This window comes from Tiliqua scincoides, chromosome 4 (assembly GCF_035046505.1).
Source record: "Tiliqua scincoides isolate rTilSci1 chromosome 4, rTilSci1.hap2, whole genome shotgun sequence".
Classification (NCBI taxonomy): domain Eukaryota; kingdom Metazoa; phylum Chordata; class Lepidosauria; order Squamata; family Scincidae; genus Tiliqua; species Tiliqua scincoides.
In genome coordinates this window covers 61,935,494-61,951,595 of record NC_089824.1, presented here as the reverse complement: position 1 = coordinate 61,951,595, position 16,102 = coordinate 61,935,494, and the positions used below count along the sequence as shown (strand labels likewise).

Sequence of the window (16,102 nt, the reverse complement as noted above, 5' to 3'; positions counted from 1 at the left end):
CACTGCTTTTAAAGACTGTAAGGGCTCAAGCAGGAATGGGAAATCCCCATCAGGTCCTAGGAGAGGGGGGTAAAGGGGGAAATTTGTACCCAGGCCCAGGGTCAAAAAAGGGGCCCAGAAGCCAAAGGGGGGGCCCAGAAATTTCCTGAGATCTTACATTTTCCTATTTACTTAGACTTGTTGCCCACATGGGATGCTGAGGACACTACCACAAGCACAGCTACTACAGCTACTGGCAAGCCATATATGCTGGGCCCAGGAATGCATACATGACACTCCTTAACACACTGACAAATCTAGGAGGAAACTGGCCTGCTACAGTAGCTCTTTGACTTGAGGATCTGCTTACCATGAAGGAGTGGATAGGAGTACAGGGACACAACTGCACAACTATAGCTGCTGCAGAAGCAAGTTTTGGTATGCACAGGACACTTTCCATTCTACTGTGAGCCTAAGTATGAGGATGCTAATTTTCTATATTTAAAAGATTTTAGAGAGACTTTTTTTTTACTATATCTAGGTACTGATGCCAAATGGATGAGTGAACTCCATAGACTTTTCCAGCTGTCTCCACCATCCTCCCACCCTGTTTCACCCCTCCCTGCCCCTATTCTGCTCACCTGTCACCATCCTCCCCTGCTCTGTTTCACCCCTTCCCCTTTGCAATGGGGTCCAAAAATAACTTTGTACTCCTTTATAAAATTCCTCTCAGAGGTCCTGATACCCATTGTGTGATCAGAGTCCCACTTGCACATTTCTGAAGTCAATCCAATATATGAGAATGGCAACTTTCTTAAAGCTATAGAAAATATTTAATCCAGTCAAGATTCTATACTTTTTATAGATCCTTTTTTTTCAAATGGAGAGTGAAGCAAAATATGGACTTTCTGGTTCTGTTAGCTGCCTGGTACAGATTTCTAATCAAGTAGGCAATAAAAGAAATAAGAATGAGGATCGCTGAAATCTTTATGTGAAAAACAGTGATGACACTCTATTCAACTTTAGTATTAAATAAAAACGGTGACTGAAATTTAATATTTGGTTTACTGCTATGATAAAGCTCAAATATGATGGTAAACATGGTTCATGATAGACAATCAACCCCTGTAGTTAAGGAGAATATTAAAAAGTATGTACCGATGGCACTGATGTAATAGCCTAGTAGTTATCATTGTGGTATTCAGACTGTCAGGCTTATCATGCCTCACATCAAGAGCTGATGATGAGCTGTTTCCACCTACCCAGGAAAGAAATGTCCATGTGGTGCCTAGACTACCACACAGCTAATCCTATACCAGGTCAGCAAAAGGCATTATATGGCCTACTATATTATTGGGGTTGTATCTAATTTCTGAAATTATTTAGGGCCTCATACTGAGAAGTAGGTGGCTGTGATATTCTGGGCTGCAGAGATCTTCCTCTCCTGGAGACCTCAATCAAACTTACATATGTATGCACAGTGCCTGTTGCTATGACATAATCAGAAGTGTGTTTATGTTATGAACACTGCGTAATCGAGACCACATGCAGTCTCATCTATTCTGGGATCAAAAGTACTTTGACTTATGACAAACATTTTTAGTTTGGGTATCTGCTGTCAGTTATAGAGGAGGAGGCAAAGAGAAAAAATTTCCAAGGACTTGATCTCTCTCTCTCTCTCTCTCTCTTTCACACACACACATACACCCCAAAGGTACAGACCCATCCAAATAAATGTCTGAGATTAGTACGATGTCTGGGCTATACCATGGATGTCTGGGCTATACCACTTCAGACTGCAAGTGAGGCCTAGGTATTTAGCTGAATTATCTTCCATACAAAAAAACTCAGTGTTTCACACAGAAAAGTGGTATGAAGAGTCCAATTCCCTGCCCCCGTCTTCTCAATGATTCCCCTCAATAAATATCTGGAGTTGAGCACATTCTCTAGTGTTGGGATTTGTTCTTGAGTGGAGATTAACACAGAATACCATTCCCCAAACCGTAAGACACAGACCTTCCCCCCTGGAAGGAGGCAGAAGGACACCACATATAGATAGGTCATTTGCCTACATTCATGAAATTGCTACATTTGATGGTAATTTGGGCTTCCTTTCTTACTCACTCCCACTCCCACTCAGTGGGATGGGAGCCACTTCTCTGAGGTGCAAGCTTGTGTCACTGGGGAGTAGGTATATGAATGCTCCAACCACATGGACAGGGCTAATCATGTGAGTCTTTTGCAGCCAATTTCACTGTGGCTTCTCTCCAGCTGCCTACTTTCCTCAACTATCATAACCTTCCTCAGCAGCAGTTGTAACAACAAAAATGAGTGGGCAAGTCTGCATACAACCCAGTTGTCGGGGGGGGGGGGCACTGAGAGAAGAACTGCCCATGCAGTTCCCCTGGCCAAATAGCTTGCTCTCCACAAAGCTAGGCCCCTGAGAGCAACACAATTGGTTGGAAGCAGCAGACAGGACCAGCATGAGTCTTATGCGGAACCTCCCTTCTTACCCTCTCCACCCAACCAATCACACTTGCTCCGAAAACATATAGCTTGTAAGGAGGCAGCAATGAAATGATGCATTAGGTTGAATGCTTTGCATCCTTGCTGCTAGGTAAAGTATGTGCTGGGGGTTGCAGGGGTCAGCCAAGCAGACCCTAAGGAATTCATGAGTTCCGGACCAGGCCAACCTCTAGCAAACCTCTGATGACACTCATGACAGAACCACAGACTCTCTACATGGAAAGCATGCACTCTGTCATTGCTCATCACTCTGAGACCACAATGTATTTAGTCAGACACTTGCCTCAGACAGGTGCATACAACTGCAACTGCTAATTTTGCTGTTTGTAGCAATTCTTTACATGTGTGAAAGGAGCGTTCTTTCAGACACCCCATCCTTAAAATATACCTTGAAGTGTAAATAGCTAACCATACCTTAGCATACAGAATTCCCTTCAGTTTCATCATTATTTGGTGCAAAACAGATGCCCCTTCAATTAAACAATTTACACTTCATTGTGTATTTTAAGGATGGGATGTCTGAAAGAACATTCCTTTCACACATAGATGCAAGGAATCGCTAGTCAGCATCACTTGCATTGGAATGTGATCAAAATCATCATAAGACAGAAAGAAAATCATAAAAGAATCAGACAAGAACAGGCCAGATGGCAAATGATTTGGCATAAAAACATATCCGCCAACTATACCTATTTGTATAAGTACAGTCAGGACCAGTCCCAGCAGATCTGTCACCTGAATTGGAGCAGTTTGAAGCTCTCCTTTTAAAATAAACATTTATGCACCTAACCCACTACTACTGTTGTGGCTTCCTCTTCTTTGCTTTCCACCTCTCCTACCCAAGGAGCTTAGGGAAGTAGCCAAGTGAGCAAGGAGATGGGGTGGGGTGGAGTGTAGCACAGCAAGCTTGAGCCCCCCATGCCTCCTCCTTCTAACCTTAAGATTGGGCACCCACTGCCATTATTGCCGCTGCCTCTTCCTACCAGCTTTGTTGAAACAAACAAGTTGGTCCAAACTGTTTGTCTGAACAAGGCTGCTGGTAGCAAGTGAGAGGAGGCAATAACACACCTGAAGGTAAAAGAGGTGTTGGGGTCTCCACCTTCTTCTTGCCTGCTTGATCTTCTTGATAGGCAGGTAAGAAGAAGGCATAAGAACAGCCCCGCTGGATCAGGCCATAGGCCCATCTAGTCCAGCTTCCTGTATCTCACAGCGGCCCACCAAATGCCCCAGGGAGCACACCAGATTACAAGAGACCTGCATCCTGGTATCCTCCCTAGGCAGAGCTGAACAATTCCATGCTGGTTTTTCATGGAAGTGAGCAAACATAGCTGGAGTGTCATGCTGCTTCTTTTTACAGTTCCTGCTGCAATCACTTGCAGTGGAACAAGAAGTGGGCTGCCACTGCCCTGATCCTCTTTCTGCTCATTCTTAGTGAGCAGGAAGAGGACTGAAGAGTCAATTAAAGCAGTCGGGTGGGCTGCAGGTGGGAGGGGGAGAGTGGGCGGGCACTGAGTTCAGGGCACGCCTAGTCCATCCACCACCTCCCCACTTGTAACTTGAAACAGCCACTTGAAATTAGCCTCATGGCTGGGTCAGCCCTCTTTTCTCACCATGGTGGACCAATTGGAAGGTCCTGATTTTTATCTCATATGGGAACATTCAATCCAAATGTACATCTTTTTTTCAGAATACCAGTGGTCTTAATTTTGCTAGCATGTTAAATTCTGAACATCACAATGCAATAGAAATGTATTACAATTACAAGATGAAATCTAAATTGGCAGGACAGGGAAGACATAGATATATGGTATTTAAAAGTGAAAATCTGTGTTTTCTGGGAATGCGCATTTTGAAATTAGTGCAGTAATCACCACACTTTATTGACAGTAAGGCCCCATGAAATTCAGTGAGGTTTTCTTCTAGGTAAATATACACATGCTTGCGCTTGCAAGAACTTCTTTAAGTATGTGCCTGCCACTGATGCATTAAAGGGCACTATCTCTTCGACTCACTAATGACATGTGATTCATCAATTACTCCTTTCGGGAAATTTAATTTTTTTGTGTACCTATTTCTACCTAGTAAATGCTGTGGGTGTGAATGGGATTTATACAAAGGAATGTTAAAGAATCTGGGCAGATTTAGGCCTGCCTGTCATTTTGTACACAAGTATGATATCCAAGTGTATTGTATGCCTCACATCAACTGCGAATGGTGTGTGCACATTTTTTGTTGGCATCCTTCAGTCTCGGAAGACTAGGGTATCACGCTCTGAATGGTGGTTCTGGAACAGAGTGTCTTCTCCAGTGTGCAAAGCCTGGGTAAAGTAGATATGGAGGATAGACTGTTACCCATGCAACAAATCCTCCCTCTCCACATCGCTGAAATGGTCCAATGGAAAGGCAGAAGCCAATACGGTTGGTTCCAGCGGCGTCGCAGGAGTTGCCAGAACGTCACTGTGTTCAGCCATGAACTGCCTCAGGGACTCCGGCTCCGGATTTTGCCTCGAGGTTGACTCCTGAAGACTTTTCCATAACTGGATGTAGCCACAAGGTAGTGGAGGTTTGGGATCAGAGTTTTCCTTCTCTCAGATGAGCTGCCTTCCCAGGTTAACAAGTCCCATCCACCCGGTGGCAGTTTAGTCACCTCTTAAGACAAGTACAGCCAAACTGAGGGTCTAATCTTATCCCCCAGCCCCCAAGGGTTATGCACATTTTAACATCCACCTTTCTTGGCAAAATTCACAGACGTGGGGGCCTGATCCTTTCCTGGTTGATACTTCATTCTGTTTGTCCTAGAAAAGTAGCAATTTAAATTGTTTTCAATTTTAAATTAGAAGTATTAAATTTTCAGCTAACAGTAGGAGAGCATATTTTGGTATGTAGAAAACAAACTGTAAAGTGAGAATTAATCCATGCTTATTTTTATAGGTGTATTGTCTTCTTTCTTCTTTCAATTCCATTTTATTTTCATTCTCTTGAATTTTTGCCCAGCAGCCACAATTCACAAGCTACAGTTTGGACCCAAGTCAAAATATGTAGGGCCATACTGGCAAAAGTTTCTGTAAGCCTTAAGCAGTTTGGATTATTCCACTAGCATCTAAGAAAAATAATAACAAGCTCCCTTACAGAGTTTACAAACACCTTGAAAAAAATAAGGTGTCTGTCCCTTAAATAAGGCACAAATGAATCTGTACATGGAAGCCTGAGGAGGAACTGCTGAAAAGGTGTCTTGGTGAAAGGAAGCTACAGTGTCACACTGTTTTGAACACAGACAGACAGACAGACCTGTAAAGCAGAGCTGCAGGTGGAGCATTTCATTTTACACAAGCTACTCTGTGCTGTCTCTTATGATTTATGTACTGTCTCGACATCCACCAAATACCATCAGCAAAACTTTCGGGTTAGTTTTTAATCAAACACACACCATTCATTTCCACAATTAGCCAGACTGGTATGTATTAAGATCTTTGTACAGGAAGTCATTTCATTTTAGCAGAGCATGCAAGATCTCCAAAGAGCGCACATGGAAACATGTAGAAAAGAGCTGTCAAAAGATAAACGAAAAAGAAAAGCAGAGAGCATTTGGTTCAGTGGGGCATAATACAACAGACAAAGGGAAAAAAACCTCAGAGCAGGGATTAAGAGCCCATCAAGTAATGCCCAGCAATATTAATACATTCAGAGAGTCCTTCTAGACCCCAGTCAAATTATTACTCTTTCCTTACAAAGGGACTAATGGTCTGCCATTATGCCACAACCAGCCTGCTGAGATTTGCCAACTGGTTTACAGCCCAATCCTATCCAATTTTCCAGCCCCAAGGTTAGGCAACAAGTGTTCCCATACCTTAAGGTGGCCTTTGTGACTGCTGCCCCACCACAAGATGCAGTGCATGCCCCATTGGTTCAGTTGCACCGGCACTGGAAAATTGGATAGGATTGGGCTCTCAGCAGTTGCTAAAGGTTGCCATGAAGTCACTTTTGCTTGAATTTTCAGTTTTCATCTTTGTGGTTGTGGTTAATAAAATTGGTTGGTTAATCAACTATCTTACTATATATTCTGAGGGAAGTGTCACATGTTAGGGGAAAAGAAGGGAGCCAGTTGTCAGCTTCATGTCTTTCCTGTGTACACTGTAATGCATGGAGGGGAGCCATGCATCTGAAAACACTTGCCTGGTAGTAGTTTGGTCAACTGAGGCTTCCACACACCCATCTCCTGGGCATTTTCAGGTATAGATCTCCCTTCCACATGCTACAGTGGAAATGTCAGTCACCTTGCCTGTAAAATGTGATGTTCTCTGTTTCTTTTTCTACATCAGACAAGTGCAAACACTTTTGGCCATGCCTGTGAAGATCAGAAGTTGTGATTAAACTAAAGAGCCAAAGAGATTCCAGAGACTGGATGTAAGCACAACATCATGCTATTATCTCCCTCTTTCACCAGAAACAGATTCCAGCTGAGCGTTTCCTCAGCAAGGGTCCCTTGCGTCTCTAGTTTCCTCTCTGTAGTGTACAGGTCACAACAGTAGCAAGGGAGAAGGAGGAGGAAGAAGGCAGAGCAGCAACAAGGTAAAGGAGAGGAAGCAAGGAGAGCCCAATGAATTCTGCTGTTCTCAGTGAATTTACTGTTTGCTGGGTCACTTCCTGGGGGAGGTGGGGAACATGGCTGCTTGCCACTGCTTCTCTCAGAGCAGCAGCAGCAAATTGGCAAATGCCTGCATTTGTCCCACTCTCACATCTCTCACTGTGCCCCAGAAATTGTCTTACACAACCTGCAACTTGTCAGCTTCTTTGCTGCTATGAAGTTAGTATATGCACACAGTCTCCAAATACAATCCATAGTCGAGGAGTTTTTCTTTTAAGAGATAAAAATAGAGACATGAAAGGAGTGATAGAACACTGTGAACCACTGCACACTTCTACAAATAAAGATGTCTCGTGACTAATGGAGAATAAAAAGGATAGACAGACAGGAATCACTGCAAACAAACAACAGCACTTGTAGAGGAATAATGGTATATAATACATGGTGTATTTATTTTTTTAAAAACGCATCCACCGCACCAAGCTCTCCCCAAGAGAAGAAAGAAAAAATACAGCAATATATGTCCTGAATTTGAAAATAATATTTCCATCCAATTCCATCACTGCATGTAAATTCCAGAAACAAGTACTGTAGTTTTTAAGTAATCTGGCTGATAAAGGAAGCCATTCTGTTCCTTTGGATGGCAGCCACATGAGAAAATGAAACAGAGTCCAAGTGACCCTGTAATTGTGAAGCAGGTGCAGACACTGTGACAGTGATGACAAGAGACTCCAGGGCTCCAATCAGAAGAGACTTATGCGCATTCACACTGCATTGTGGGGGTAACAGGATAGGACTTTAAAAATAGGTGTAGCTGAACTCATGATTGATGCGCCATAATTTTTCTAATTAGGAATAAATTCAAAATGTATCTTGCATGGAATATGCAACTTTTCTATTGCTAAACAGAACTTGTTCAAAGCATATTTAAAAAAAAATCTAAGGCTAGTCTATACCCAGCTAAACTTAAACTGCCTGGCCAGAGGACTGCATTCTGCTCCTAGCTATGTTTCTTATAGCCTTGTGTTCCAATAGCTTCTAACACCTTCCCTTATTTTTATATAGTTACAGTAGTATTGGCAACAGTGAGAGACAAGAACAGAAACACTGCACCCTGAGCTGCTCTTAGCCAACAAGCATTGCCTCTTTGATCTGGTGGTGAGGATAAGGGCTGATGATTTCAGAGAGAGGAGTAGGACTGTAAATTGGGTGGTGGCTACACATCTGCACTATGGAATTATAGCCAAATGCTGTATTTCTCAAACTGTGGGCTGGGACCCACTAGGTGACTATAATTTAATAAATCTGTGTACAATTCAGTAAAAAAAAAAAATCCATTCATCTGATTTCCAGCCAATGACATGAACTAATGTATCTTATCCCAACCCCAGCAGTAAGGAATCAGAGCTTTGCAGGAGGAAATGCCAAATCACAGCCAAGTGTTCTTTCACCCTCTCTCCATTATGCTGGGAACTCAGCTTCAGGCTAGCTGCTAGCTACCCAGAAACTCAGCCTATTTTGCCAAGGTTCCTACCTCATTATGGCTACCCTGCTGCATATTGGTCCTCCTCTTTAAAGGGATTTCCCACAATTCACCAGATAAAGTGCTTGCCAACTTATATACATTATGTACCGCATCAGCGAAAAGCCCTGTAGTTACTCCCCACCTAACCTTGTACACAAAGCAGGACACCAAAATCATTTTAAGTTCAAGCGTCTGTGGAATGGGAGAGAAACTTGTCACTGCGTACTATACAAATGCATCCGAAACCACAAGTTAAAGGTTGACTATAAGAATACACAGCTAAGTTAATTAACAAAAATTGTACATCATAAGATCAGTGCCTACTCCTGCCCTTTACCATACTGCCCAACAGATTTTAAAAATGAAAGCGTTTTCAGTTCAAAGTAAAAAACTGAATTTTTTTAGTCTGTTCATTCTTCAAATATAGTACACATTAGCAGCAAAGCAAGCGCTCAGTCCTACGTACCTGAATGAAGTCTAGGGCAAAAATTGCAGATGTACACTCTTCATATTTGACACATGACACCTTTTTGACATCTAAGTATAAAGGATTGCATAAGAACCAGCCCCATGAAGGGTACTTACTTCCTCATACAAGAGTGGGGGCCAAATTCAAGCAATCGCAGCTTATGTTATTTAGGAGGAGGAAATGGGCTAAAAACGCAGAAGTCCCTTTCGTATTCAATGTGCAGCACACTTTCTCCAGATTCATTATTTATTTGGCTGCAGCTTTCAACAAGAAAGCCACCTTTGAAAGTAACAACAATGAATTACAAACTAGAATTCCACAAAGTTTTTTTAGAGAAAGAAACGTGTCAATAGTTGATTAAAACTGGATAACATGATCCATCTACACTCTATGGGGACATTAACAGCAAAAACTACCAATAATCAATCTAGCGCACATGTCTAGTATACATGTACACTCTCTCTCTCTCTCTCTCTCTCTCACACACACACACACACACACGCACGCGCGCGCACACGCGCGATGGGAAATTCATCACTTTGTAGCTCGAGGCTTGTCTTTACACATAAGTGGCACCTGTGCAAGGTTATTACAAGCAGCAGGACCATAGTGCAGAGGTACAAAGTGTTTAATCCTTTGCCCCATGTCCTTTCTTGATGAAAATCCTTCTTGTCAATAATGAAATCTATGGCTTATAGAAGACAATTGCATATGTTTTTGGAATTTTTGGAAGCCCTTTTTAGAAATGTATGTACAGATTCTTTACAATATTTATTTTATATACGGTTGTGTTTATTTGTACATTTACTGATTTTTTAATAGATGGGAAAAGGAAAGGCAGGATAAAAACATTTTAACAAACAGTTAAAGAGCAAACAAACAGTTGCTCTTGACATTTGTTGCATACTCCTGAGCTGTTTAAAACTTGCATTAAGAAACTATCCATCCCCAGGTTTCTTAGCTGAAATATGAGAATCTTACGCGGTATGTTCAGTTTCATGTAAAAACAACATTTAGGTAAGAAGTGAAAATATCATAGCTGCTGGACCACATCTGAACCTTTTTCTTTACCAAAAACTAACATAAAATTCAGCAACCAACTTACTGTCAGAAAACAAACATCTGCCCTGGCTCTCTCCCATTTTAAGCCTGCCTGACCAGTCATTTTTGCTACCCTGGTCTATATATTTTCCCTCAGTTTCAATGTAAGGAAACAGCAAATGGAACATTTGCATGCATGTACATTGGCATCTTTGAATAAGTGCTATTTTGTTTGTTTGTTAGAGAAGAGATTCTAACCCTAACCAAGCCGTACAAAAAATACCATTTTTCCTCTCAAACTTTTCTGGGCATGAAACTTTCTAACGTGAGGGAAATTTTAAAAGGAAGAACACATTAATCCTCACAATCTGGCTCACAAGCAAGTTATTTATAACGCACTTCAATATACAGTTCCAGTGGTATTGTCTATTGTTTCATGACCAGGTGCAGGATATTCAAACAGAGCCAACATGCTTACTTAAAAAGTCCTTCATGACTGCAGAATTAACTGTTGGCATTGTTTCAGATTCTTTTTCCTCAACAGCACTAGATGCATAAAAATTTCCTACAGAAATATTTGAGTCATTTGTAAGCTATTCTACTCCCAGCAGAGAGGGTCAATTCCCCTATCTTCAACAGGAATCACTTCAAGTGGTTGATCAGAAGGCCAGCTCAGACGTTTGCTGCTAAGACAGTGAAATCATTGCATGCAGCTATTTCAGTTTCTGAGAAGGTTCTGTCTTAAATCATCCCTGTGTGACAAGCTCAGAACTCACTACCACATCAAGTGAGCAATGTTCACAAGGGAGCAACTGCAAAAAATGGCCTTAAAACAAGCCGCCAACAGTTCCTCTCAGTCCAGCAGCACTCCCCACTACAAATTCTCCTCTCTTCAGCAGGAGAAAAGCTGAAGTAGGCTGAGAGGGAGAAAACTAATCCCTCTGGTACTGCCCCCACCCCAAACACACAGAGGGAGGGAATTCGGCCTTTTAGATGCCACTGCAAATGTATAGTATGAAGTGGAGTTCACAGAGCTGGGTTCTGAGCTTGGCAATGGTTGCATACAAAACACTGGCTTTGCGAAAATTCATGCTGCAAATTCAGGTGGACAACAGGCTGATTGTCGTGTGAATCATGTTCTTGAGGTCTCGTTTCCATGAAGGTGTTTCTTGGTCACCTTGCCTTCCTTCTTTACGACTGCTCACTTCCAGGCAACGATGAAGTCTCTCTCTCTCTCTCTCTCTCTCTCTCTCTCTCTCTCTCTCTCTCTCTTTTACCTGGCCAGCTCCCCATAGAAGTTTCTCTCTATGATAGGCATTTAGCAAGCAAAAATGAGAATCAATTCCACAGGTACAAATGAAAGGCAGTAAGGCCTCTGTTTCTTATACTGCTGAGGTTCATTTTAGGGCCAGTCCAGTCATGAAGTGAAGTGCAGGTGAGAGAGCGGGGCAGATTTGGGATGCCTTTTACCCTGAGTCTGCCGGCCCCTTCCTCTAGCCCACCAGTTGACATGAACCACAATTATCTTGCTTCCCACTTTCTAAAAGACAGAGTGAGAGGAGGGGTAGCAAAGCCCTCTTCTCTTGCATGATTTCCTGTTTGGGGGGAGGGGGACCCACAGTGCACCTGGTTGAGCTGTCCTTGCTTGAATTCACTGCTTGAATTCTCACCCCCTCCATTTTTGCACTTCTCAGTGATCCCAGATCCTCACTCCTTGATACAACAGCGATAGCAACCTCATATATCCCACTTGTCTTCCTGTATCTGTCACTGGACTTCCCTTGCTCAACTTTCAGCGCTCTGTTCCAAAGGTTTTAACTGTCGTATTAAATTCTGTCTCACCTGTGTTCATTTAAATGTCCACCACCAAAAAAAATATTTGGGCCAGGGAGAGAATCCACTATTATATTCAGAGTCCAAATTCCTGGGACCGGATATGCAGAAGCTTCTTTTGAACATGTTTACTTATGAGGTTCTGACCAATGAAATCTAATCTAATTTGTGATGCTTTCTCTCCTGAAGGAATTTTGTTTTCAGGGCATTTAAATGTCTTTTTCCTCCTTTTATTGAGCAGCTTAGCTAATATACAATATCTGCACAAAAGTACTGACCCTGAAAATGCTGCTGTATTTCCAAGCAATGTACCAAGCTTCTCAGAAAAGTCAGCACATCAACATCCTGTGCTGTTCATTGTAGGCAGAGCACAGCCTGTCTTTGCCTTTCAGATTAGGGTAATTTTGCCTAGAAAGAAACAACAATCAATACCACCCCCCACACACAGACACGCACACGTATACGCTATTACATTTTAGGTAGTCAACAACCATACATTATTATTTTTTAAATCTGCAGAAACTAAACTGGTAGAAGTAAAACACCTCTCATAGAAATGACCCTTTAAAATACGCAGAATCTCGTACATGAAGATACACACTCTACACCTCACAGTTTCCTTTGTTTGAGGAAAACAAATACCTCCATTCAGGAAGTTGTTTACTGCAAGGATCTCTTTCAGGAAAAAATCTTCCTAATGTCTTAACCTCAGCTTATGAAGAAAGTCAGCTCACTATAAAGTGAGAAAAATTAACATTTGGCAGGTACAGAGAACCACTCACCTGAATCTGATGTGTGATAAAATTCTCCTACCATTTGGCAGGTCAGTACAGAAGAAGCAAGCCACCTCAGTTTAAGAGCACTCAAAACCCAAGGGTATGTTCTATTTAATAGAGGGTCATTCTGCCAGAGCCCTTTCTCAACCATTCTTCAGAAGTAAAACTGGATAATTCTAACAAGTGGCAGTCAGAAAATCTCAGATTCCCTCCACCCATTAAATTTCTGCAAAAGTCATATTTAGTTTCCAAGTACGTACATGTAACATGTCAGAGATTGAGCAGTCTGAACACTGAGAAAAATTATTTGTTCATAGTCCAATGCATTCTCCAATGGAAAAGCAAAGCCATACTGTTATTGCTGGAACATTTTGCCAGCCTCAAATCTTTTATCTGAAACGTAAGCCTACATTGACATGCTTTTTATCCTCCTTGCTTGTTGACCATTCTCCCTGTCAAGAGCCTGAAAGAAAGTGAAGGGATCTAAAACTGTCAAATTTCCAGCTTTCAATGAACTTTGCAGAAAGAAGGAACTTTCATTTCTTCTTGCAGAAGGAAGTGAATTGATTTGCAAGGAAGTCAAAGATATTAAGGGAAAAGAAAAAGAAAAGAAAAACCTGTCACGATTTGTTGCAATTTGGGTTCTGATTTCAATCAATTCTTGCAAGCTCCTTTCATTTCCTTGCGCCAATACATAGTAAAAACAGCACTTGCTTTTCAAGATCAGAAAATCAATTTGCTAAAGCTAGACCAGAATGAAACTAGGAACAGGGCTTCCAAGAATGGACACAGTCATGCTCACTTTGTTTCCAAAATACACAAATTATTTTTGTATAACAGAGCTCCAGGTGCCTTTGTATAAATGAACAGAAAGAGCAATGTGTCTACCTAGCAATCTGCCACCCCATCTAAAATAGACAGCAAAAAATGTTAGAGAGACAGCATCGTCCTAAGCATGGTGGGACACTATACTGTCTATTTACCAAAGACATCTTAATATACATTTGCCATCTGTTTGGTACAGATGCCAAATGTACATATGCCATGAAAAAAGGCCCAGATGAAGTTGTACTGGGCCAGTCTGATACCTATTCCAGCTCTCTCTTGAGTGCTTGCAACAACCGAATAAGTTTCCTAGCTGTCAATTTCCTTTCAGGCAACCTAGAAGTGATGTGTGATATGATGTTGTGATGACGTCACTATCAAATCTCTGCACTGCCTAGCTCTGCACTGGGAGATGGCATTCCCAGTGACACCACTGAAGAAAGACACTATCACAACAACAACAACAACAACAGTATTTATATACCGCTTTTCAACAAAAAGTTCACAAAGCGGTTTACAGAGAAAATCAAATATCTAATGGCTCCCTGTCCCAAAAGGGCTCACAATCTAAAAATATGCAAAAGAACACCAGCAGACAGCCACTAGAAAAGACACTGCTGGGGTGAGGTGGGCCAGTTACTCTCCCCCTGCTATATAAAAGAGGAGCACCCAATTGGAAAAGTGCCTCTTAACCAGTTAGCAGGGTAAAATTACTATCACTAATAGTAACCATTGTCTCTACAGATCTGTTCAGGCATTATCCCTTCCATTTATACATAGCAAGCAAGAGGAAAAATTGGAGCCAGCAAAGCAAAATGACCAGTGTACCAGCTGGTCACACCCCCAAGTATCTTAGCATTCAGGACTTGTCCATACAGAGCAATGCTGAATGCAGTGAGAGTTTCTCCATGTGATTTGGAGCCCTAGCACTGCCCTGGGTAGACAAGTGCTGAACACATGGAGTTCAGAGACATGAGACATGGTCAGAGACATGGTCAGTTGGTGCACTGACATGGAGAGCACTGTTAGTCATTGCCACTCCCACAATGTATTGGTATAATCCAGGTTCCAGTAATTCAAGTTAGAATTAAATATGGTCAACCATGCTCCGAATTTAACTTAGAAACACAGAAAGCACTGCCTAGCAAATAGTTGCATTGAGGCCCAGAGATACTGCCTACAACAGATTTCTTACCACTTTTGCCTGACATGTTCTTTTTACACATTTATTGGCATGTGTATGCCAGGACAGTATGACCCAGGACAGTTCTGCAGAATTTGAACTGGACCGATGGCAAGAGACCTCAGGTCCCGCAAGCCCCAAAACTTTCATTTATCAGAGCACACACACACATGCCCTGCCATAGCAGGCTGGCTCAAGAGAAGTCATTCATTTCTTTTGGGAAAATTCCATGACCAGCCACACCTTGATTGTGTAAAAAGAAATTGAACCTGTAAACAAAATCCACATCCTGGGAGCTTTCTGACTTGGAACAAAGTTGTTAGCAAAACAAGAGTTTCTCAACTCTAACTGCTTTCACCCTCCTCCATGGCCAAATCTAATAAAGACATGTATGTTATAATTGAAGCCCTGGCCCCAAAGCAAGCCAAGAGATTGTTTCCACAACCAATGCAGAATGCAAAACTACTGAAGCACCCATCCTGAACTGGGGATCAGCAATCAAGGGCCATCAAGGCACAAGAGAAAGTCCCCTGATGAGTTTACACCACAGTAGTCTGTCTCTATGTTTCCCTACTGGTACAATTTAAAAAGCTGAGTCCCAGACTTCTCATTTTCTTTGTAGATTCACTGGTTCTCATGTGTACTTCCTTTGCTATGTCAAGCACTCCTACCCCTATGCTACCCAGGAACTGACGTGCCAATTGGCACCAAGGGCAGATATCAGTCCACTCTCTTCTTCCCTCTTTCCCATTCCCCTTCTCTGAATGCAACCAAAAGATGGCCACCCCAGCACCCACTGAGTAGCCACACTGTTTGTAAGCTGCAACTCAAGTGTCCACTGAGTCACATCAAAACGTGCCTTTTGCACTGGGAAAGCAACCTCAGCTCCTTTGCCCTGCTTCCCACCTTGGAACTAGCTAAGGCCCCTAACTAGCCCACATGGATTTGCTTTTCAAGCCCTTTCTGCCTTTCTCCCCACCTTTGCAACAGTAAGTTGAAATGCCTTGGCACCCTTGCCTCACAATCTCTGCAACTATTCAAAAAGCCTCCACAGCTACAGATAGGCAACTTAACTGATTTACCTATTTGATTTTGGCAGAGTATTAACACATAACACCCCCGCCTATCTTCAATGTTCTGTGTCCAGTGCAGTTGATGTGTATTGCTTGTTTTTTCCTCCTTTCTGAGTGCTCTGTGTGTGTGCGCGCGCGCGTGCTATGAGTCTCCCCCCCCACCATGATTTTAAAAATAGACTACAATTCCTAGTACTTGTAGTCTATTTTTAAATCATGGTGGGGGGGGAGACCCGATGACTAGCCCTAGACCTCCACCAAATGATTCCTTTTGACTGATCTATGAAC

At 42.2% G+C, this 16,102-nt stretch overlaps 2 protein-coding genes across 4 annotated transcripts in view; both read right to left on the bottom strand.

The window, feature by feature from the left end:
* Positions 1-12,572, bottom strand: part of RNMT (RNA guanine-7 methyltransferase) — a 224,878-nt gene extending 212,306 nt beyond the window's left edge. The window contains exon 1 of the mRNA XM_066623782.1: positions 12,566-12,572. The gene's annotated coding sequence lies outside the window, so the exon portion shown is untranslated. The remainder of the gene's footprint in view (positions 1-12,565) is intronic.
* LDLRAD4 (low density lipoprotein receptor class A domain containing 4) overlaps positions 1-16,102 on the bottom strand; it is a 370,927-nt gene that overhangs the window by 145,281 nt on the left and 209,544 nt on the right. The window lies entirely within an intron of this gene.